We start from the raw sequence: 22,838 nt of genomic DNA, 5'->3' as shown, positions 1-22,838 counted from the left end.
ACCTTAACATAAGATTTCACAAAGTTGACTTAAGTCTAGCGATAATAAAATCGGAGAATGCATCAAGAGATTTTTGAAGTCCATTTGCAGTTAGGGCCATGAAAACAAGGTCATCTGCATAAGAGAGGAGCGGAACTTGGACACTCCCGATGCGTGGGCAGTCAAGATTTTTCTGTAAAAGGAACGCTTCTAGACCATTAGTGTAAATTATTAAAAGAAAAGGTGCTACTATGCATCCCTGGTGCACACCCTCGGTTGATTCAATAGGCCTGGTTTTTTCACCATTGGCGCCGTATCTAATGCTTACTGATAGAGGTGTGGAGCCTACAGAGAAGAGACCAAAGGTTCCTCGACTCCCATTTTCCCCCATCAGAGCCCACAGGTTGTCCCAATTTACCATATCAAAAGGCACTAGACAAGTCCATGAAGGCCAGATGGATAGAAACCTTCCTGACCCGCATGTACTTGCCCATAATCAGTGACAAGCTGAGGCACTCTTCCGTGGTACCCAGGCCCCTCCTGAAGCCATACTGTGATCTTTCAATAATCCCTAAATCTCTGGCCCAATTTTCTAATCTCGCAAGGACGACCCTACCTAATATTTTTGCAGTGGCATCAATTAAGGAAATAGGCCTATAGCAAGAGGGATCGGACCCATTACCTTTCTTAAACACAGGGATAACTATAGCCTCCTTCCAGGATGCCGGGATAGGGCCAATCACCACTGCCTTATATACATTAGACCGTAATGGGGCACACAGTTGAGGATTTGTTTTAAAGAGATCCAGTGGGACACCATCCGGGCCAGGTGCTTTCATGTGGATACCTTTAGCTATGGCTTCCTCAACCTCAGCTACAGAGATTGATGCACTTTGATGATATGCGGAGGTCAAATCTAAAGGCAGGTCCTCGCTGGGGATCTCATAAGCCGCCTTTGGGGTTGAATATGGTCGCATAGTGGGATACCCAGGCATCTACCACAATGAGTGAATCCATCCTGCCCGTCTACTCACTGAACAGTGGGCGGTTTATGACTTCCCAGAAGTTTTTCGAATCATTGAGGGTGAACGTCCTATCCAGGTCATCCCAGGCTAGGCGCCTTAATTCTTCTTTCCTCTATTTTACTGAATCTTTGTAAACCTTCCAGGCAATTTTGATCTGGGCCCCATCTCGAGGGTGTGCGTGTAATGCCAGTTTTAGAATTGTGCGCGCTCTGGTACATTCCGCACTAAACCATCTTTTCTCTGGGTGGTCCACCGCCTGAACTGTTCTAGTCAAATTTTTGGCTACATTCGTGCAGATCAATTGAAACTCCTGAACAATTTCAGCAGGCGAGAGGGCATTTGCTAAACACTTCAGGATAGAGTCATAATTTGATACAACAGTTTTAATTTCAAAATCAATAGGATTTACTTTATTCCATCTGAGTGTAACCCCCTTATTAGGGTTAAAAGACTTTATGGCCCAGAGCAGTACCCGGCTGAGCTATATTAGAGTTATAAGTGGGTTATGATCAGTTGCACTATGAGGGACCACCTCAAAATTATCAATAAGTTGCAAAAACCTTTGTGATAAACATAAAATGAATAGTGCTCTCCCTACTTGCCCCTGCAAAAGTGGGGCACTGTATTACATGGTTGCTAACTAAGTCATTAACAAGGCCTAAATCATTCGCCAAAATAATAGAATTAAGAGCCTTCCCCTGGATGGTATGCTTAAAATTGCCAAAGGCAGGCCCCCCCATACTTGACAACCCACATACATAGCCATAGCTATGGGACCAAATTGAATAATTAAAATCTCCCACCCAACACAATAATCCACATTTGTAAAGTGCGAACAATCACCCGTAAGGGTCTCTAGGCGCTGGGGGCCGTCAGGAAGATTAAGCAAGCTATTGCCCAGAGTCACATGGTGCTGGGCTAATCTGCTGCTGGCGATCGAACCGTGATCCCCAGATTCCGGAGTCAGTCGCCCTGGCCACAGCACCACACCTCTTCCCTGACCTGCTTCTAAGCAGGGGACCCCCTTCAAAACCAGGATATATGGTGTGCATTGTGGAGGCAAATTCAACACATCTTTAGCACCCCTCCTGACCCTATGTTCTCGACCAGTCTCATTACTAATTGTATTAACTTGAGGCAGACCAGCCCTTGCTGACAGATGTCAGAGTGATTTATATTCCCTTGCCCCAGTGTCATGTTATCCTCTGTGGCGTTCCTAGATAGGACTGGCTCAGGATTTTCCCGGGTTGCTCCATCATTACCCTCGTTAATAGGTTATGTGTCAGGGAGAGAGGTGCCTGTACATTCACAGTAGGTATTGCATTTATTAGGTTCAATCTGCTTGATGGGACACTAGATGTAATAGTATTGGCATTAGAACCTCAGACAATTAATCTTTTCAAATTGGTTGGAACCCGGGTTATCGGCCAGACCTCTTAAAATACCAGCTAGCTGTTTTTCAATACTGTCTAATAGGATTTAGGGCTTCTTATAACTATACCCAATTTATCACCATCATCATCAATATCATTGACAGTAGTAACCAGGACTTTGGATACCTTTGCCCTCCCTCCTCCCAACTGAGTTCTTGAGTTGTTACCAATTGAGGTAGTTCTATTATTTCTCTTGCCTCTTGGCGAAGGACTCTTCAATTTACTATCAGGACCTGCCCCATCAGCTTTTTTTCTCTTCCCTCCTTTTCCTACGCAAGTCTCGGTAGATCTCTCTGCGGGACCAATAAGCAAGTCAGTACCTTGGGTTAGGTCAGGTAAAACACTGTCTTGAGACGTTTACAACAGGAGACAAGGGTGATTGTGTCCTATGCCCTACGTCAGTTCAATATGGTGATCTCAGAGTCCGTATGTTCGGTAGGAACCACACAGGGAGCAGAAGAGTCTACGTTCAACTATTTGTATCTCCTTCATTTCAACGCTTTTTGTAAAAAAACACACTGTTTGACGTTCTAATGGGCTTCCATTTCCCCATTGTTAAAAAACCCCAAAATGTCTAACAGTAAATGGATTAACTTCTCTTCACTTAACGTTTTCCGCTAGCGGATATATCTTGATTGATTAGGCCCTTGGAGTTGATGTCGAAGCCAAACACAAGGGGGGGGCGGCCCAGTCCAGTCTCCATCAAGCTCGGACGGGCGCGCCCTTGGCCCCAGCACACCCGCACTGCGGAAGTCCCCTGTTGTCTTTAAGCGCCTCCAGGTGCTGCAGTTCACGTTGGTGGCCCTTTCCACCACAAGTGGTGCTGGGAAACGGGGCCTGGCACGGCTCCCGGTGTAGTGCAAGCATACCATTCCATTTTAACCACTTTAAAGCATAGTACCAGCATTCAATGGGAATTCAAGTGACCAGGGTAGGGCCTTGGGAGGGTTCATTCTGTTCAGTAGGTCTAAAATGTTACATATTTCTGGAATATATTTAACACAAATATAATGGTTGGCTCACCCCTGTCAGTAAATAACCAATCAATTTATCAGCGTTAGTTGTGCCTGCCAGCGTTAAATCTTTATATCCATTATTTCCAGTCTACCCGTTTAATGAGATCACACGCACTTAGGAAATTACTCATTTCATTTGTAGACATTTTCTTTAGCTCTTGTGTTGTAAGAGGCTGCACCACCTGTCCCTTCAAATCCTCTCAATGTCTTCCAGCCAATAAATACTTGTTTTAAGTAGAGTAACCCTTTGAAGAAATGAAGACTGGTATATAGGAAATTTTGCAGTACATACAAGAGTCGGGGTAGTGAGCTGATTTTAAAGAATGCCTCTACCGCAGTATGGACAATAGCAGTATTCCTCAAATTTAGAGATCTCAACTCTTTTCAATAATGGAGTAATGTTTAAATCCCAGCTTTTAGTGTGTGTTCTGTACAAACCAAAGTACTTAAAGTTGTCATTAGTGTATCATACCATAGATATATGTGGATTAGTGAAATGGTTGCCATATATCAGGAAGTAGGTTGACTTTCCTCAGTAACTTAGTTCCAAACAGCACTGTTAATCACACAGTGCTATTAAGGTGGGCACACAGACGTGCTCTTTTAACACAGACCTAGAAATTTTGCAAACCGATTGTGACAATCAAGCAAGCATGATGAAACTCAAACTGCTTTTCCAAACGCTCTCTCCAATATACTCCTACCAAAAAGGTCATCGGTTCTAATAACACATATTCGAAAGAGATTATAGATCTAGATCTAGATAAAAAAAAAATTTCACTTAAAAAAACCATAGGTTACAGGCACGTTATAGTGTTAGGAATTAGCATTTGAAAAACCTTAGAAATTCACTGAAGAAACCATAGGTTTTAGGGGCGCTATAGTTAGCTGGACTTTTCACTCGTAAAAAACCATTGAAATTCCCCCGTTATAGTTAGTTTAGCTAACTAACTCGCGTGCCCGCAATGCACTGCCGATGACGTCACATATTACATCACTCATGACATGGTCATTGACATCACGGATGACATCATCCAGTGAATGTGTGTTTTTCTAAAAATTACATATGTTTTATATATGTATATCTCAAGGTCGATGGAAGAATAAATGGGTATATAAGTGTCTAAATGGATGATTTGTTTGAGAAAAATTGATTGTATAACTGACTTATTAAGTGTATCTTAGTGAATACATGGCTTCGTGAGTAATGTTTAAATATGTAAATATCTTTATCAGTCTCACTTTGTGTACAAGTGGCTGCATGGGTTGGTGAGTAGCTACATGAGTGTCTATATAGGTTATTAGTTGGTTTTTTGAGCATCAGTATGGGTGTCTGAGCGTCTGCATGGTTCGGGGGGGGGGGGGGTATTACTTAGTGCATAGGTGCATGAATGAGTGGACTCACTGTTTGTATGTGTTGGACAGCAGGTGTGCAGGACTGTATGGGTGGATGAGTGCAGAAAGAACAAACAGAAGAGCAGAAAGAAGCCTTGTTGCAAAATCATCCTGTACCCTCAACTTTTTCAGACGGATACTGGTGGTAACTGAGTCCGACTAACCAGTCCTAGAGCCAGTGCTAAGTTAAAAGACACTCAGAATACAGTGAAAACACCTACATACACTAGGGAACACTATGCATTGGGGTCCCCCTGTGATTAGCATGACCTCCTCTGTAAGCCCCTAGTATACAATAGGACAGGGGATTAAAACTAACTCTTAAACGCGCCACAGGGTGTGTTTGCACACGTCACCTCAGACCCCGTCCCCTCCCTTCACCACTGTGTAAACATACCCTGTGGCCATTTTTAGTTGGGAGATTAAGTTCATTTGAATCCTGAGGGTCCCTAGGGTCCAACTTGCCCACTAGGTACCTCCAGTAAGCGCCACAGAGCTGCATTGCAGAGAGGTAAAAAGTGGCACGGCCTGGACCACCTCTCTGCAACGCAACTCAGTGGCGCTTACTGGAAGCACCTGGTGGGCTACATAGCCCCCAGGGTCCCTGAGGATTTTAGGGGAATTATTTCCCCAACTTAATACGCGCCATAGGGCACATGTCACCTCAGGCCCGTCCCTTCCCCACTGTAAACGCACCCTGTGGCCATTCTAAGTTGAGAGATTAAGTCCCCTTGAATCCTAAGGGTCCCTAGGTTCAAACTAGCCCACTAGGAACCTCAAGTTAGCGCCACAGAGCTGCGTTGCATAGAGGTGTAAAAAGGGGCGTGGCCTCAGAACACCTGTCTGCAACGCAGCTCCCTGGCACATACTGGAGATACCCGTTGGGCTTGTTGGTTCTCAGGGACCCTCAGTATTGAAGGGGAATTAATTCCCCAACTTACAACTGGCCAGGGGGCGCGTTTGCAGAGTGCTGCAAGGAGGGGTGTGGCCTCGGCACGATGCCGGTCTTTTATTTATTTTTTTAAGAAAGAGGGCTGTGCAGCCCCCCCTTCTAATTTATTGGCCCTGGGAACCCCATCCCCTAGGGCCCGCACCCTAATTTTTTGTTGAAAAAAATAAAATGAAAAGGGGGCCGCGTGGCCCCCTCTCCCAAGGCATTAATCGGCCCCGGGGACCTCAACCCCAAGGTCATGGAATTTTTATTCTTTAGATGGGGGGCTGTGTTGTCCCCCCTCAGGCCATTTATGGCCCCGGGGACCCCACCCCCGTCCTTTTTTATTTTTTTTAATTATATATAGAAACACCTAGGACATGCAGGACAAACCGTATGTACCTATCACCATGACGATTTGCGTGATATTCATTAAAAGGTGACTATGCATACAATGAATCCACGTGGAATGTATTTACATCGCTTGTGAAGCTCTGACGTTTGACGCCCTACCGTGCCTAATCCCAGCGCCCCCGCCGGTGGGTACTCTCCAAGTTGACACCCTTGTTTATTTATACAAACATGGGTAGCTATTGACGGGCACATTTAATACACACGCACAACAAGCCATTCAAAGGGGATTAGCCGGATGTGTAATACTTTTTCTTTTACTCTAGAAAGGAGACGAACCTCACTTGAGTCACAGCGTGCTCCTGGCTGAGCCCAATGCTGTGTTACACCCACCAGTGCCCGCCGAGTGCCACACACCTACCTGTGTTGTATTCCACCAGCTAGTGTGTATGCTATGACGCTCTCTAGCCCCTGTGCACTGTAACACCACCCGTGAATATGTCATGCCACACTTGCCTTCACACGGATTATATTGCCCCATCTAACGTGCCTTCCTCGATAACCATGTTATAACGCACAGCGCTATGCCATACATCTTACAATTTGGGATCCATATCTTTGTCACAGTGCATATGCAACGTTACACTCCGCAGCACATATTTTATATTACAACTTTAGAGACTACTTAGGTTACACAACACTGCCCTGTGCATATTACACTCCAAGGCGCACATCGCATAGCACACACTAGTGCCTGTGCCATCTCGCGCTCTCCAATGAATCTGTCATTGCGCAAAATGTATTGCATATTATATTTCATGCCCCAATTCATCTTATATCACTTTTTGGTGCATAGTTTATACCATATACTATAACTAGTTTTCATTTTCAATCGTGCTCTCGGGACTATGGTCTATATAACACTGTGTCCACCTACCCATTTCACAGGCATTACACATTTTGCGATGGGGTGGAGGGTCAGGGGTGTTTCTGCCAAGTGAGCCCGGAGTCAGTCACAAATGTCCTCTTCTTCCTGAATAAAAGTGATATTATGCTGCATACATGTTCATATTTTAAGTAGTTCGCACAGACGCACATTTTTAAAACAATAAAGTTCCTAATACCCACCTTCTCTGAACAGTTAGCTTGCTGCCCCATCCACCTCCTCCCTATCCTCTGTTGTCTGAATCCATGGACTAGCCTCCTCCCTCCTGACATGCATGGTCTGATGTGCTGCCACTGCGCTCCATTTAGATTGATGTACCAGTCCACTCCTCCTGCCCTCCATTGCCCAATTCTATGGCCCATCATTGACCTCCTGCTTAGCCTCTTTGCTTAGCTTGCTGCCCCTATTCTCCTTCCCCCCCTGCTCTCCGATGTCTTTGTGCATGCCCCTGCTCCATCCTTTTTGCCCACTATGTTCCATGGACCTGCCACTCCTATCTACTCTGAGTGTTCTGTTGAGCTGCCACTCCCCTCCCACCTGCCTAGCATTGTCAGATGACTGTAACCTGTCCCTGCCACCTCCACCCTGACTGTCCACATGCCATGCCCCTATGCCCTTCCTCCTGGCCTCCATGGTCCATTTTACGGCCACACCCTTCTGCCCTCCCTGGTCTGTTGTGCTGAAACTGCTCCTGCCTGCCCAGCGCGGTCTGTTGAGAAGCCCCTTCCTCTGAACTCTTGTCTGTGCCCAGGTCCTGACCCTCCCTATATCCTCCATGGTCCTTTGTGCATGCCCCTGCACCCTCCTTGCCCATCATAGCCATTGTGCTGCCACCAACCCTCCCGCTTGCCATGCATGGTCTTCTGTGCTGCCATGGCCCCTCCCACCTTCCCTCCATGGTCTGTGTGTATGCCATCATAGTCTCACTGTTGCTCTCCATGGAGTGTCTTGTTTCTAGTGCCCATCCTGCCTGACCTCCATTGTCATCTTGCTGCTCAAGCCCTGCCCCCTTGCCCCCAGCCCTCCGTTTCCATGTGCAGACCCCTATTCCCTCCCTCCTGGCTTGTCTGTTCCATTGCAATGCCCCTGATCCGTCCCTCCTGCCCTTTATGGTCTGTTATGTTGCAGATTTCTCTGTCCATTATGGTCAACTAGCTACCATTGCCTCTTTCCCCTCTGTTGTCCATGTGCATGGTCCTGTCCCCTCCCTATTGCTTTCTATGGATTGTTGTGCTGCACTCCCGTCCCACATGCCCTGTGTGGTGTATTGTGCTGCTGCAAACCCTGATGCCTGCCCTGTAGGGTCAGTTTGGTGCACCTATCAATGTCCCTCCTGTCCTCTGTTATCCGAGTCCATGTCCCTACCCCAATTCCTCCTGCCTACCATGATCCAATGTACCATACTTGCGAACATTTTGAACTTGGTAAGAGGGAGATTTTGAAAAAAAACACTGGGGTATGGATCTTCCCCTTGAGTTACATTGAAAAAGAGGAGATTGTAGACAGGAGACAGATCAAATAAAGCCCATTTGAGCTTAAAAACATTGGACGTTTCCTGGCTGAAACAGGTCTGTTGTCATGTATGGTTGTACTACCACTGCCTCTTCCTTCTGCCCACAATGGTCTATTATATTGCCACAGCCTCTCTTGCCAGTCCTGTATTGTTGTTGTTTGTTGCCCCCCCTGCCCCACCTTTCCACTGCCCCCCATAGTCTGTTGTGCTGCCACTGCCCTTCCTGCCTGCCCAGTGTGGTCAAATTGTTGCCTCTGCACTCTCCTACCATCCTTCAATTTTCAGAGTCAGTGCCCCTGGCCTCTGCCTCTCAACAGTATCCCAATGAACAACTAGATTACTAACATTCTACATTTATTACAAGAGCGTGGAACGCCTGACGTCATGTTGATGTAATCAAAACTGTAATACCAAGAGCATTGCCTTTAGAAATTACATACATGAGAGGGTCTTATTTGCAGCAAAATTATGGTTAGTGCTCTAAAAAACTAAAACGAGGACATATTTTCTGAGTAGCGACAAAGAACTTTTAAATTATTTGAAATCTTAGTTTTTTTATCCACTTGACCACATGTTGCACTTAGGGGAGAGGATGTGATGTTACTTCCAGAGCTGCAGACTTTGCAACTAGGGAACCAGGTTGGAGTTTCTGCTTCTGTGATTGTGGTCAAATCGCTTAATCTCCCCATGTCTACAACCAAAATGAATTTGATCTTGTGTGATGTAACTAATGCTCATGTAAAGCACTCCAATACCTGACAAGTCTGCACTATATAAAACTGCAAATACACAAAAAATAAAAAATAAAGTGTTTTGCACACTTCTGTCATTGGGCTACATGTGGGCTACATCTGGGTGATATCTGTGCTGCATTTGGGCTCTTTTGTCTCTGGTGGCCATTTTGGGAGACTTCTTGGTTATGAAGTTTCCTAATTTCCTCATTTACTACAGTCTCCTCAGTAGGAAATACTTTCAGTTTTTTACTTTGATTCCATCAAGAAGGCATTCAGATGTGACACATTTGCCATAAATTCAGAATGTTAGCAGTCTAGTTGCTCATTAGATCACTGTAGTAAAGCTACTGCTCACCAGGGAAGTCTGCTGCTGGTATTGAAAGTGCACGTTTTAGTCTGCAGGTCAGAATTTTTTAATGAAATAGAAGAGGATTTGAGAAGTCACTCAAAATGTGCCCCAATTTTTCTTTCTGCAGCACTAAATCATACTTTCTATGGCAAAATGAAGCTCCTCATTTTGTTCTTTTAAATTAAATGTTTTAAGAGTTACCACTTTATTCCAATCAAGATGGCTTCAGGTGTGAATATGTTTGTCATAAGTAGGACTGTTAGCACTCTAGTTCTTTAGAACACTCTGGGAAGCTGCAGTAGAACACAAAGGAATCAACTGACAGTCTCTGCCCTTGTTGGATGTACATGTTTTACTGAGAATGTCAAACTTCATTCGCACATGACTGAGAAAGATCATGTGAATTTACAGAAAAAATGTTCAGTTTAGCTTATAGATCATCTTCCAAACCTCTGGGAAAAGTATGAGAAAATAGTTCTCTCAAACAGGATTCATGACATCACAGCAGAAGGCTTTTTCACATGGTAAAATCACCTTCGGACACTCCACAATTCCTAAAATGAGTATGGTACCATCAGCAAATGATTTATAATGTAACTAAATTCTTAAAACCTTCTATTAACCGCAATGCTTTTTAATGAGGTGCTATCATGTATATTGGTCCCAACACTTCTTGGATGAAGTACTGACAGCCAATTAGATCTCACGATGAGATGGGTGGCTAGGCTCCGCCCAGATATATCTATCTTTTTAACTCCAATTTTCCCAGGAACTACTGAACGGATTTACACCATTTAAGCAAAAGGCACGAGTCTGAACTGAGTACTACCTCTTTGCCAAATTTGGTGCAATTCCGTTCAGCAGTTCGGCTGTAGCTGCGTCAACCGGTCCTATGGAAAAATGCATGGGGAAAACGCGTTTTGGGACCCCCCTTTTTTCCTTGCCCCCCGCTTGACGATTCACCATGAAATTTTCATGATAGGAGCGGACCGGAGCTGGCCAAAAGGTTGGAAAATCTCGCAAAGATTTGTCAATCGGCGCCAACGTTATTCCAAATAGAATGTTGCAGATTTCCTATGGAAAATAGGTCCTAACTATAACTACCTACTGGCTAGTGCCAGTAAGGGGGGGGGGGACACACACACACACACACAATGCGCATGGAATCCATGCAGGGTATGAATCAGTGATCGTGTGAACTTGGCACCCATCTAGGGAAAATTAGCTCCACACTACAATTCTGTGGGAGACTGCTGAATTGCTCATTGGAGCCGGAGCCTATCAGAAGGCAGCATATTTGAAATAAAAGTGTGGTGCCTGAGCCAATGAACACATGAGAACGGCTTCGGAGGAAGATTGTCTGAATCAGGCTGCAATTCATGGGCTGCGAAGTCTGTATGGTAGTACTGGTTCCGGAGTGCGTCCCTGCCAGCTAGGCAAACCGTGGAACTTTGATATATATATACACACACACACATACCCCACTGGCATTTGCAACACTCGGCACTTACTTACAACAAAACTTGAAATAGGTCACGCATACTGAAACGATCAAACAACTTTTAGAACATATCAGCCAAGCTAGTGTGGGCAAAGCAGGCCAAAATTTCACTCCGAGCAAGAAATACCAAGAATTCTACTCTATCACTGCAAGTCATCTCAGGCACTCACAGATTAACTGTTCATTCAGTAACAGGAAAAATCACTTCCAAACACAATATATCCTTGGCTTTATTTTCCCGCCATAGGTCTTATACAGGTGAACCACAGTCACTGTCGCTCTCACAACATGCAGAAACCCTTGGTTTTACAATGTGAACTTTACCAAAATTTCCCATGGATAGCATATTAATCATGCCCAGCTCCCAAAACGTAAAGTCTTCATTATGATGCAGCTACATGCTACACTCAATTCATTCAATCACTTCACTCGGCATGCACACTAATGGTGTGCTTGGAATTAGTATATAGACTGGAGTATGATCTCACAGGCCACCTTTAGTTGGCGGCTGTGTGAGAAAAGCAAATATTCATAGTACGTAACCGCAATTGGACAGCAAGTTTTAGTTTGACCCTTCCATTAATCAAGCATAACCATACAGAATTATGAAAATATAATCTGCAAATAACCAGTCCCAACATACTTGTGCAAGGTGAGTGATACAACTGAATATTCGAGCAAACTGCCAGCACACACAAAAACAAAAAAACACTGCTTCGAGGGGAACCTGCCTTTACGTTGTCAATAAACATTTAGATAAGAGCTCCCAACCACACATCCTATCTTTTCAATGCAATACAACAAGCACTAAGGAAATTTTCCAACAAAATCATGTTCAGACAAGTCCTGTTCGCTTGTGACATTTATTAGCAAACCGGATTAGCTAGTGCTTCCCCATAAAGAAAAAGTGCCACACAAAAAGAGTATATCTGGGTGTATATAGCATGCCATTCAGTGAAATTCATCTCTGAAAACTAAATATGCAATCAAGGGCTGCCAGACTGCAATAACCAACAGCAATTTTCAAAACTATCCCTAAGTAGAGTAAAAGCCGTGACCCAAATACCAACTTGAGCACCAGTCAGCCATTCCCAAAGCCACTGCCCGCTCATCGACCAAAGTCAAATCAGATTTCGTATTTTGCAGTTGGAATTGACACCCACAACAACTTAGATGAAATAGCAAACTATACGTAACACGTCTAGCCACAGCTAAAACTGTAGATTTTTAAAGTAGGATTACGCAAAGAATTTCAAACAAGCTGGATAGGAGTATGCCACCACAAAATATTTGGAAAACAAAACAAAATTAAATATTACATATAGAATCCAAGTGTAGACAGCTCAAATAAACCAAAGGATTTTTTTTTTTTTTTAACGTCAGTGAAAGTAAAAATTACTAGAAACCCATTGCATTTATTTGCAGTGCTCAAGTGCATATTTTGATATGGTCACAGGGTTCGCCACCTCTTCTATGCACCCACACAACACGTTTTACATTAGAAGTGTGTCACCGCAGGTTGTAACAGTGACAGACATGTGTGACAGTATCATGGAAGGAATTGAGAGCAGGACTGGTAAAGCCTTTTACCACAAGAGATAAACAAGCATTGGCATAGCCAATAGGTCTCGCAATGGGGACCTTATAACTTTAGCCATGCAACGATTAATGCTGTTGCACAAAGGATATTGCGCTGCATAACTAAATACTTATAAGGTCCAGAAAGCGAGACCTATTGGCTATGCCAATGCTTGTTTTAATTCCTGTTCCTGCAGCTTATATGTGACGGCTGCATCATTAGTGGGCAGAGCAGCCTCCGTCACTTAATTGCATCTGTCTTCAACGTACGTGTAGTCGTTTTCTTTGACTGTCCACTCTGCAAGTATTGCAGTGTACTTATATAGTGTTTTGCTACCCCCACAAGTTTAGACAGCGCTTTGTTTTAGCCGATTCAAAGAAACAAGTCCCCAGATTTTCTAAAGTTCCAATCCGTTTAAATTCTGGATGGACACTTGAGTTGGTGTGGGATGTCATTTCTCGTTGTACAGTTAGGCTTGTTTCATTGTGCCTCTGTACAGCAGCGTAGGCAGTTGACTTAATTTTCGGAAGGCACACCTTGTACTTATAAGTGTTTATCGGAGATTTGTTTGTTCTTTCTTCATATTATGCAAAGGCTCATGTTGAGTGCTGGAACATAGGTTAACGCAGGTATGTAACAGGTGCTGTACAACGCATGGTAATCAATGTACATTGTATTAGTTTCTAGAACATTTGAGTAAAGAGCAGAATTGACATAGGTGTCAGAGGGAATTGGTAGCAATGGATGTTTGCTTTGGCATAATGGTGAAAGATTCTAATGCTGTAGGAATGTTCGCCCATTTTCGCTTCACTGTGCTGTAAAGATAGCGTGCTTACAAAGGAAAGTCTCTTTTTAGGAGTGCATTTTACTAAATGTAATGCAGAATTGAACTCACCAATGCAGAATTGATGTTGGCAGTGCAATTCTCTATGAATCAGACCTATGTTCTGTGTGCGCAGCAAAAATAAAAATAAAAAAACATGGGAGTGGTGCAAGCACGCACGGGGAGAGTGAGAGGAAAGCGAGATGGCGCCTCTTCGCTGCAAAAGTGATGGTGATAGCGATGTACTTAATGACCCGTTAAAGACAGATGGCGGCTGCGCGCGTGAACGCAAGCGCTAGGCCAGCCAAAGCATGGGGTAGCGCTTTGAAAACCCACCTACTAAATCTCTCGCCTGAGACAGTGCATGCGCTAGATCAGGCGAAGACTAAAAAAACGCTACAAAGATCAGTGAAAGGAATCAAACTTCGATGACTAATGACCGGTAGTATCACAGGTGAAGTAAGACCCTGAAGGAAACTAAATAAGTTCCTTTATGATTTTAGGGACTGAGGGTTAATGCCTTATAAATATAATTAAACGTAATAAAATTAAAACATTCTTAATGTTATCTTTAGTTCCACAAGGAAATCTGTGCAGTCTTCTACTTAGATTTCTTATTTTATTTAGTGGATTGATGGGCCCAAACGAAGGAGAGGTACGAGGAAATGTCAGAAAAAAAAAGAAAAAAAAAAAAAAAAAAAAAAAGACTAACGCCCCCTCCCACCGAGTCTCTTTCCATTCAATTTGGGAAACTTTGAATGTATTTATCCTTCTCGCTTAAAACACAAATTAAAAAAAAAAAAAATAGTAATAATTGGAGGACCATGGTCAGACGTTAAAAAAACAACTGCACAGTGAACTATCTATATGTGCAACACCTGTAACGTTTGTAAAAGTAAAATAACCGGGCTGATTGAGTCCACATGCTCGAGGTGGATTTAATTAACCAACAGTTCCTACAGATTAGATAATTCTGCAGCCCATGTTTCTTCATATTCACAACTTTGGAAGAGAGATTTCAATTGCACTTTTATCAAGTACACAATGCAGAGAGGTATCATGGAAAATTAAAAGATGGGTTATAAAAGTTACAATGAAATCGCCAAATACGGAGTGGGAACCAAGGACACTAAACCAATAACCAAGCTGGTTAAAAACTGTGGTTCCAGACACCTTTTTAAAAATCCATATTGCCCTTTATAGACTTGTGCTACATGTGTTCCTAATCTGCTTTTCCTGTGTGGGACATGAGCCAACATAATACACCCATTCATACTTTCTTTGGATGCAGTGCCCACAAGTACGCTAGATCCACGTGTAAACAGCTCATGCATCCAGTCCAGAGTTGCTTCCTTTTTGCATTCAGAAACTTGTTGCTCCGCTAAAAAGATGATAAATGGGACTGCAAGTCCCATAATACAAAGCAAAGCCCCGGAATGAATGAGTTAATCCCACACATAGCTGAGAAACTAGAACTATGAGAATCTTCGGCAAGTGCGACTAAAGTACACTCCTGTTCTCGTGAATCTTTACGACATAACAGTTAAAAAGATTTTGCATTGCAGCAGTTCCATGGATTAAGGAACCTAGTCAGCCTTTTAGAATGCAGTTTGGAAAACGGGGCAGTGCAAGGCACACTAAAACAGACAAAACCAGGTTCAATATATTGTGCCATTATATAATGCAAGGCCGGAAGAATGATGAGCGAGGTAATGTTTGTGTCTGCAGGGGGATATCATCTGTCAAACAGGAGGTCGCCCAGCCCGCCCCGATATCTGAAAAACAGAAGGAATGTGTTGGTGAAAAGAGGTGTCTGAAAGTGCTTCTAAGGCGGCTCTGGAGTACGAGCTTAGCCTCCCAAGACCACATACATCACAGCAATCAGTGAGCAATTAACACACACATGGAGGCCCTTCAGTAAGCAGCTACGACTATAGTTCACACAAAAACAATCATAAAATCTTGGCAACATCCCAAAATAATGCTCATTTTAACTCGCGACAGAAAATGTGCACATTCAAACGAACGTATAGATCGTATTTGCAACTCTTTCAGACACTGCATTTGGAGATATCATTTTATAAAAAAAAATAAGAAAATGCCTACAAAATACAAAAAGCATTCCTTCGATTCCTCAAATGCACACATTCTTCATGACACGCTATTTAAATTCAGAATTCTGAGCAACCCGTCTTAAAGTATTGGAAGTTTCCACAGGCTACAGAAAGTTGTGTTTGTACTGAGAAGCCGGGGACTTGGCATTGCCAACAGAGCTCGCCTTAGAAAGGACTGCCGCTGCAGTCCCATCTAGCAATAAACATTCCTGCAGCACATTCTGGAAAACTTACACCGCCTGTGAACGTTTAACATCCACACCAGGTACCAGAACACACAAGGCACTTAGGGCATATTATCAAGCACGGTGTTAAAATTATCGCCGCTTTAGCGGCAGAAAACTGCCGCTAAAGCGGCGATAATGGGCTTGATAATATGCCCTGGAGAATTCCAATAGAAGTCCATGTTGACACCAGAACATGGGCTTCTATGGGATTTCTCAACGGCATATTATCAAGCCCAATATCGCCTTAACGCCGTTTCTTGATAATATGCCCCCGTGAACCTCGCAGCAGAGTATCGGAGTCTGCAAAAGTGGAAGATTGTCTCCAAAATGTTGGACGAACCCAAGACTCAATTGTGAAAAGACAACTCGCATTTCATTGCAGTGACCAAGAGACTCATAGTTGGCGAGTGCCACCTACAGACAGTTGACTTTCCAACTAACAATACGTTGCATTACAGGACTTGCAGTTCATTTTAGCATTTTAAAGAAATCTTAAGCATCGCTGTCTACGAATTTCTATGAAGAAACAAGCCCTGGCTGAAGTTCCTAAAAAGGCATGGGGGTAGTAGACAGCCATTATCTGACTATGGTAATTATTTAAGATTGCACTATGCAACCCCACCTGGTAGCACGAGGCAAGCAATGCCCGTTCTCCAAATAACGTACAAGTTAATCTCAGATTAAATACCACTAAGCACAGTAGACCAGAGCAAACATCCGAAGAGGTACGTATGACATCCACTGTTCACGTATTGGCTGTCCATGAAATACTCAGTCGCAGACAGTCAAAAACTAATTTTAGCCCGTAACTCGTGTTTTAGCCCGTTTACACTAACATGTACGAGCGAGTAATTTAAACCAAGCACAAAAGTCTGCTTTCCTAATAATTTTCGCATATTATTGTTCCAACAACTGCATATTTATATACATACCCCTAACGTTCACTTTTCAGGCAGAGGTGAAATTAAATGCCAACACGATCTTTCTGGAGTTTAATCTAATAAAAACATGCCACTATTTGTGTCGTTACAAAAAGGAGCAATAAGACCGCTGGAAAAGCACAACGTGCGAGTTGCACAAAAAAAACACTATACATTAGAAACCAGAGTCAAGTGGCAAGTCTCGCCTGGAACCGCTTGAAGAGTACATAACGAGCTTCGAGGCAGGAGTGTTGGTCGTGAGAATTCAAGGCCCATTAGTAACGTCTAGGAGAGCTCTATGGAGCTAATTTTACTCTAAGCAGTCAACCAGCTGGGTCGGCTCATCCCCGGGCCTGCACCTCGTGTGCACGTTGCCTGCGTGTACTTGCTCGGCTTAAGAGGGTTCACCTCACATTGCCAGTCACGCAGCCTCTAATGCTGGAGCAATGGCGTTCAAACGCCATAAGGCGCAGTAATCACCCACATGCACTGTAGTAATGAAAAGTCCCCAATGAACCTATTTCTAAAACATGCATTTTACTGTGGAATGGACAGGTTGCGTCGTGGTGTTCGCTCACTCCTTAATTCCAAATTCGCCAGGTCATTCAATAGTCCTATGGGGTAGGCACATGTCAGACTGGTACAACCTATTCTGAAGACGTGTAAATATTATACCCCACACCATTCCCAGTTGTTACATTAGTTTATAGACTGGCAATATTTGTATTAAGTGGCATGGGCACCAGACCCGCCAGACTCGGAGAGTAGCAGCTCGTCTAGATGTTCACTTCAGATAGTAATTACCATGCATGTAACAACTCACTGCAGGTTATTTCCATTGCAGGGCCATACAAAGAAATCAAATATCCAAAAAATACACATAGCAGAAACCAAGCCAGACAAAGCTACCTATATCGAAAGAGTTTTGGTTAAAAGGAATCCAGCATCTTGACCTGTACAGGATAAGTTTTCAAATCTTTTGTCCGAAGAAACTTGAAGGCTTCGTGACCATGTGGCAGCTTCTTAGTCGAAACCGTATTCTCTCAAAAACTATAGTGGACGGGCCAAATCCGTGATATTAACCCACTTAACTAACACTTGAAACGCAATGACTGTTAGGTGAATCAACCCAACACAAAAAAAATCCAAATGATATTTTCAACGCTAAAAATCCAGACCCGAAGCTAGCCTCTCGCAGCAGCAGTCTGTTTTCTGTATCGGTTTTCTGAACTCATCTCAATAGGAAAGTGAAGCTCGTGTTAAATCCCAAGTTGGTTTGCCCACCATTACAAATAACGGAAAGGTACAATCAAAAGTACAATAACCTGAATGTCTAGTTTGCTTTACAGCGATGAACTCGGAAAAAATGGTAACTCATGGGACACAGAGGAAAAGTAATAGCCGAACCAACTAAGGGATAAAGGCACTTTGGAGACACTCCATGGCCTAACGAGGCGCTTCGACGAGGGGAGAGACAGGGGCTTGCATCCGCATGGGGGATAATGAGTTCCAGAAGCACGACATGAGTATTAAAGTCTGGGCTGTGGGTGGGAGCTGTAGGGTGTCTGAAACAATCGTACGGCCTCATATGGAATGAAAGGAGATTAAAGAAAAAGCCACCAGCTCCAACGTGCCCCGGTTCAGGAAAAGAATAAGACCGTGAGGATCAAGTATTTTATAAATTAAATAAAAACGAGACCAGCGAGTTAATTCCCACAGAAACAGTACTTTCTGCTCATGGTCTGCCCTCTAGGTACAGTCATTCTATATAAAGGACTGCATAGGCCCCTACGGTCTCAACTACTTGCTTCCATGGAGTTGGACCTGCAACGCCTCTGCTTGTACCTGAGCCTCCTGCATACAACGGTGCCCTGCTAGACCCCGCAGTTCTCCCTTCTCCTTCCTGCAGCATATGGGCAACGCAAATTCCCAGGCACAGAAGAAAAACACACAGCCTCTTAAACACGCCCCTTGCCGGCGGCTCAGGGGACGCCCAATCCACCGGTAGGCTGAAAGAGTCAAAGAAGGTGTGAACCAGCAAGTCTTTCAGTAGTTCCTGCAAAGCACGCGGCCATCTTTGAATGGAAATCATCCAAAAGAAGCATCCACCAGGTAATATATACATATATTTTTTTAATTTCAGATTTCATTAGGTTCTTTGCAAAATTACTTCGAGATTCACAATATCTACAGAAACATACTGTATTAGGGCACCCGCCAAGTTTAGCGAATCATTTTAAAACATGTAATTTACAATAACTTTTAAAAAAAAGAAATGCGTGCATGATTGCAAAATGTGATCAAGCTTCTATTCGAATATTTAGAAAAATAATTCTAACCATGAAGTCCAACATGTCCACATAGCTCACACTCCAGCAGCTTTTCCCTTGCCTACTATTGGCTAATCAATTGACCTTTCCACCCCGCCCCAGCAGCTTACGCGCACGATCAAATTACAGGCTGCTGTTCCGGTGTTCCCAGATCGCTTCCTCCACGTTTCTGCCCATGCGCATCATCCCACGCAACCGCATTAAACTCTTTCTCTTAAATACATGTATTTTTAAGCTCCCCGGTGCTCTGCCGTTTTAGTGCGCATGCGTGTTATGGTACGCATGCGCACTGTTAAACTTGTCATTCAGTTTGAAGATTCCGCGGCAAGCGTTACTATCTCTATAAGTGAATGAGGAGGGTTAACCAGCCTGCAGACTACATGGACCAGGCTCGGGTGTTTAGTCCTTGAGAAGCCCAGCCAGAGGACGGGAGAGATTGTTAAGGGTACTGCGTGTTCATTCTCAAGCTTCCTCCGGCAGCGAAGCGTTACCTGTGGTCATGAAATGCTTCAGGGAAAGCAGCCAGTTGTTCTAAGTGGGTGGATCTGCAGGGCACGGTGTGCCCAGACATGCCAACCCTCCCGATTCAGGCGGAAGACTACCGATTTCAAGGCTAGTCTCCCGATTCAAATATCCAGAAACCCGATTCCTCGGGGTTTCAGCTGACAGGGCTTGGTATTGTGTAACGTGCTAATTCTTCCAGCAATAGTCAGAGTAGCGATGCAGGGGCTCTAAAGGGGTGAAAAACCAACAAAGCCTCTTTAACAAGCGAATGGTCTTTTAAAGACCTGTAAAGTACTCCGGAGTGGCTTTGTGTGTGCCTGGGGAGCTGTCTCACCCGGGCTGCCACACACCAGGGGGAGGTGGGGGGGGGGTAGTATGCACTGCCAGCAACCTGCCAGGCCAGTGCAAATCACCTGCATCAATCTCTCTCTGCCTGGCATTGCGCTCCATGCTTCTTAAAGGTAAGAAAAAAGTGCATTTGCGTTTCAAATGTCCAATCCTGCAGCAGCACACTTCCTAAGCCCATACATGACAGTAACCCGATTCAAGGCCCCATTCTCTCGATTATTTTTTTTAAATCTCCCACTTTGCTCTTCTGAAATGTTGGCATGTATGGGTGTGCCCCTCTTTTCTTTCACTAAATTTAATGCAGTATCCTGTCGCTTAATGCAGCTAACTGCGCTCACCACCTGCTTGTCCGTATGCCGTGGTAGCTGTAGGCCTCAGGGGCTGGGCAGGGAGTCCAGAGACTCGCAAGCCGCTTCCAGTGTGTGGAAGCACTCCCATCGCCCGGAGAGCAGACCGGGTGCTAATAATGGCGTGGGCGTGCCATGTTCGGCTGGCCTCCCCAGAGCGGTGTGCAGATCATGGCCACCTCATAGAAGGCAGACGTCTCCTAGTGCCTTGGTGGGGCGCCTCAGTGCACTGCGTGGTTGCTGCTGTGGGGGAAGCAGCAGGCTGTAAGCTGAGGTGAAGGCAGGCGAGTGTAGTATGTGCTATATTTGGTAAGTGTATCTCTTTAATGCAATGTAGACTTTTGAAAGTGTTCGTTCAATGTTCTATTTTGGAGTTGTAATGGAATGTAGTAGGACTGCATCCAGTCAGTTCCTCCTGACAGCTGATCTAATTAGACGTGCTCTTATTTGGAATAAAAGTACTTCTTCCAACTTATTCATGAATACTACATTTTATTGACGACGTTTGGGATTTCTCCACATTTTTATTTTTTGTTTTGGAATTAATTTCAAGATTTCAGTCAAGTTGGATTTTTTTTTTCTCCATAATCAAAGTGAGACCTTCGTTTTCCTCAAACTACAAATAACAGCATAAAACTACTATCGGCAAGAGTAAAGCGTAAATTGAGTAGATCGAGCGCTTTTATTTCCATATTCTCTCTCTCTCTCTCTCTCTCTCTCTCTCTCTCTCTCTCTCTCTCTCTCTCTCTCTCTCTCTCTCTCTCTCTCTCTCTCTCTCTCTCTCTCTCTCTCTCTCTCTCTCTCTCTCTCTCTCTCTCAAGTTAAGAGCGACAAGTGAGTATCTTATCTATTTATGCTCGTTTGTTTAACTCCCCATCGTTGTTTACCCTTGAACTTGTGTTTTCGGACCGTTTCTTCGCAACGTTTGTTCTTTCACTGTTGCAGACTGCAGTTTTCCCCGAGGAACAATTAAACTTGCATAGCAACGTCTCCTTGGCAACCAGTGATTTCAGACGCTATTCAACGCGTTTGCGCACAGTTTTCTTCATCAATCGTGATCCAAAAGGTTACGCAACGTAACCCGACGCGGCAAATGTGCTGCCATTTTGGATTTTTTTTTTCCTTCTTTCTTTAAAAGCCGTTGTCATTTATTCACAGAGCACGTCTGGTTTTTAAGAACAGCATCATTTCTTCTTCTACTGCAAATGTCAATCGTTTACTTACTATTTCACTTCTAGTAAGTAATAATTATTATTTAATGTCAAATTTTATATCCATTTTTCTTCTGGATTACTATGAGTACTAATACCTCTACAGATACTTCCGCTTCTACTTTTTCAAATTCATCCTCCTGTATTAACATTAATTTAAGCACTCCTAAAGAATTCCTAACTGCTCCAGGTGAACCAATCGTTAAATGGACAGAATGGAAGGAATATTTCTTAAATTATATAGCAATGTTGGTACGTTGTCCCCAGAAAGAAAGAAAAGAATGCTCTTACACAGTCTTGGCCCTGAAGGTTTAAGAGTATATAATCAAATGCAAAAACGTGAAAGATCGGGTGATTTTGACATTTTTAAAACAGCTATTTCAGATTTAACTGAATGTATGTATAGGAGTAACAAGACGCGCCTTTTTTCTAAAGGAAACAACTTCAACACGAATCTGTAGAAGAATATGTCTCTCAATTAAAATTGTTAGCTGCACATTGCAAATTTGGAGTGTTACACGATGAACTTATTAGGGATCAAGTAGTAGTTTGCACAAAAAATAAAAACATTCAGGATAGACTTTGGATAGACAGTGAATCCAGTCTTAAAGATGTTATCACGCTTGTTAAAAAAGCTGAACTTTCAGACAGAAGTTCCAAAGCATTATCTGATCAAACTGATTCTACTCCTATAGTTAATAAAATCGCAGATTAAAAGAAAAGCAGAGTCTTCGAAAAAAGGAACTAATAAGAATTTTCAATCAAAAACTTTCAATTCTAAATCTTCTGCCAAGTCAAAAAGTAACCAAAATGATTATCTACTTTTGCGTGTTATAGTTTTGGTGACAAAAATCACAACACATGTTTTGAAAAATGTCCAGCAAGATCTACTAAATGTTCACAATTTGGAGTTTTAGGTCATTTTGCTAAAATTTGCAAGAAAGAAAACCTATTCAGCGTCCGAAGGTTACTTGTATTACCGATACAGATTCATCTGATTATGACTCTGACTCACACAATTCTGCTGCTAATCTCAAAGAAACCAAACAATGCAATATAGTTTTAAACATTGATGATAATGAAAGGAGCAAACTTCTGTGTATTGTAAAATTTGGAGGCATTCCTTTACAGGTTGCAGCAGACTCAGGTTCGCCTTTCACTATAATTGCTAAGAGTGTCTGGGGAAAAAATTAATTAACGATTTAGGCCCACATTTAGAACTACCGATGTGCTTCCCGAAAGCTTCACAGGTGATAAAATTG

General features: G+C 43.4%; 1 protein-coding gene across 2 annotated transcripts in view; it reads right to left on the bottom strand.

Moving 5' to 3' along the window:
* FAM53A (family with sequence similarity 53 member A) overlaps positions 1 to 19,200 on the bottom strand; it is a 100,984-nt gene extending 81,784 nt beyond the window's left edge. Inside the window, exon 1 of one of the 2 annotated variants that reach the window (XM_085642587.1) lies at positions 19,176 to 19,200. The gene's annotated coding sequence lies outside the window, so the exon portion shown is untranslated. Of the gene's footprint in view, positions 1 to 18,681; positions 18,815 to 19,175 lie in introns of those variants that run through there. The other variant, XM_085642586.1, reaches the window with a different exon arrangement.
* Between the last annotated feature and the right edge of the window lie 3,638 nt (positions 19,201 to 22,838).

The sequence above is a fragment of the Triturus cristatus genome, chromosome 2_2 (genome assembly GCF_964204655.1).
Source record: "Triturus cristatus chromosome 2_2, aTriCri1.1, whole genome shotgun sequence".
Classification (NCBI taxonomy): domain Eukaryota; kingdom Metazoa; phylum Chordata; class Amphibia; order Caudata; family Salamandridae; genus Triturus; species Triturus cristatus.
This window is presented reverse-complemented; position numbering and strand designations above follow the sequence as displayed.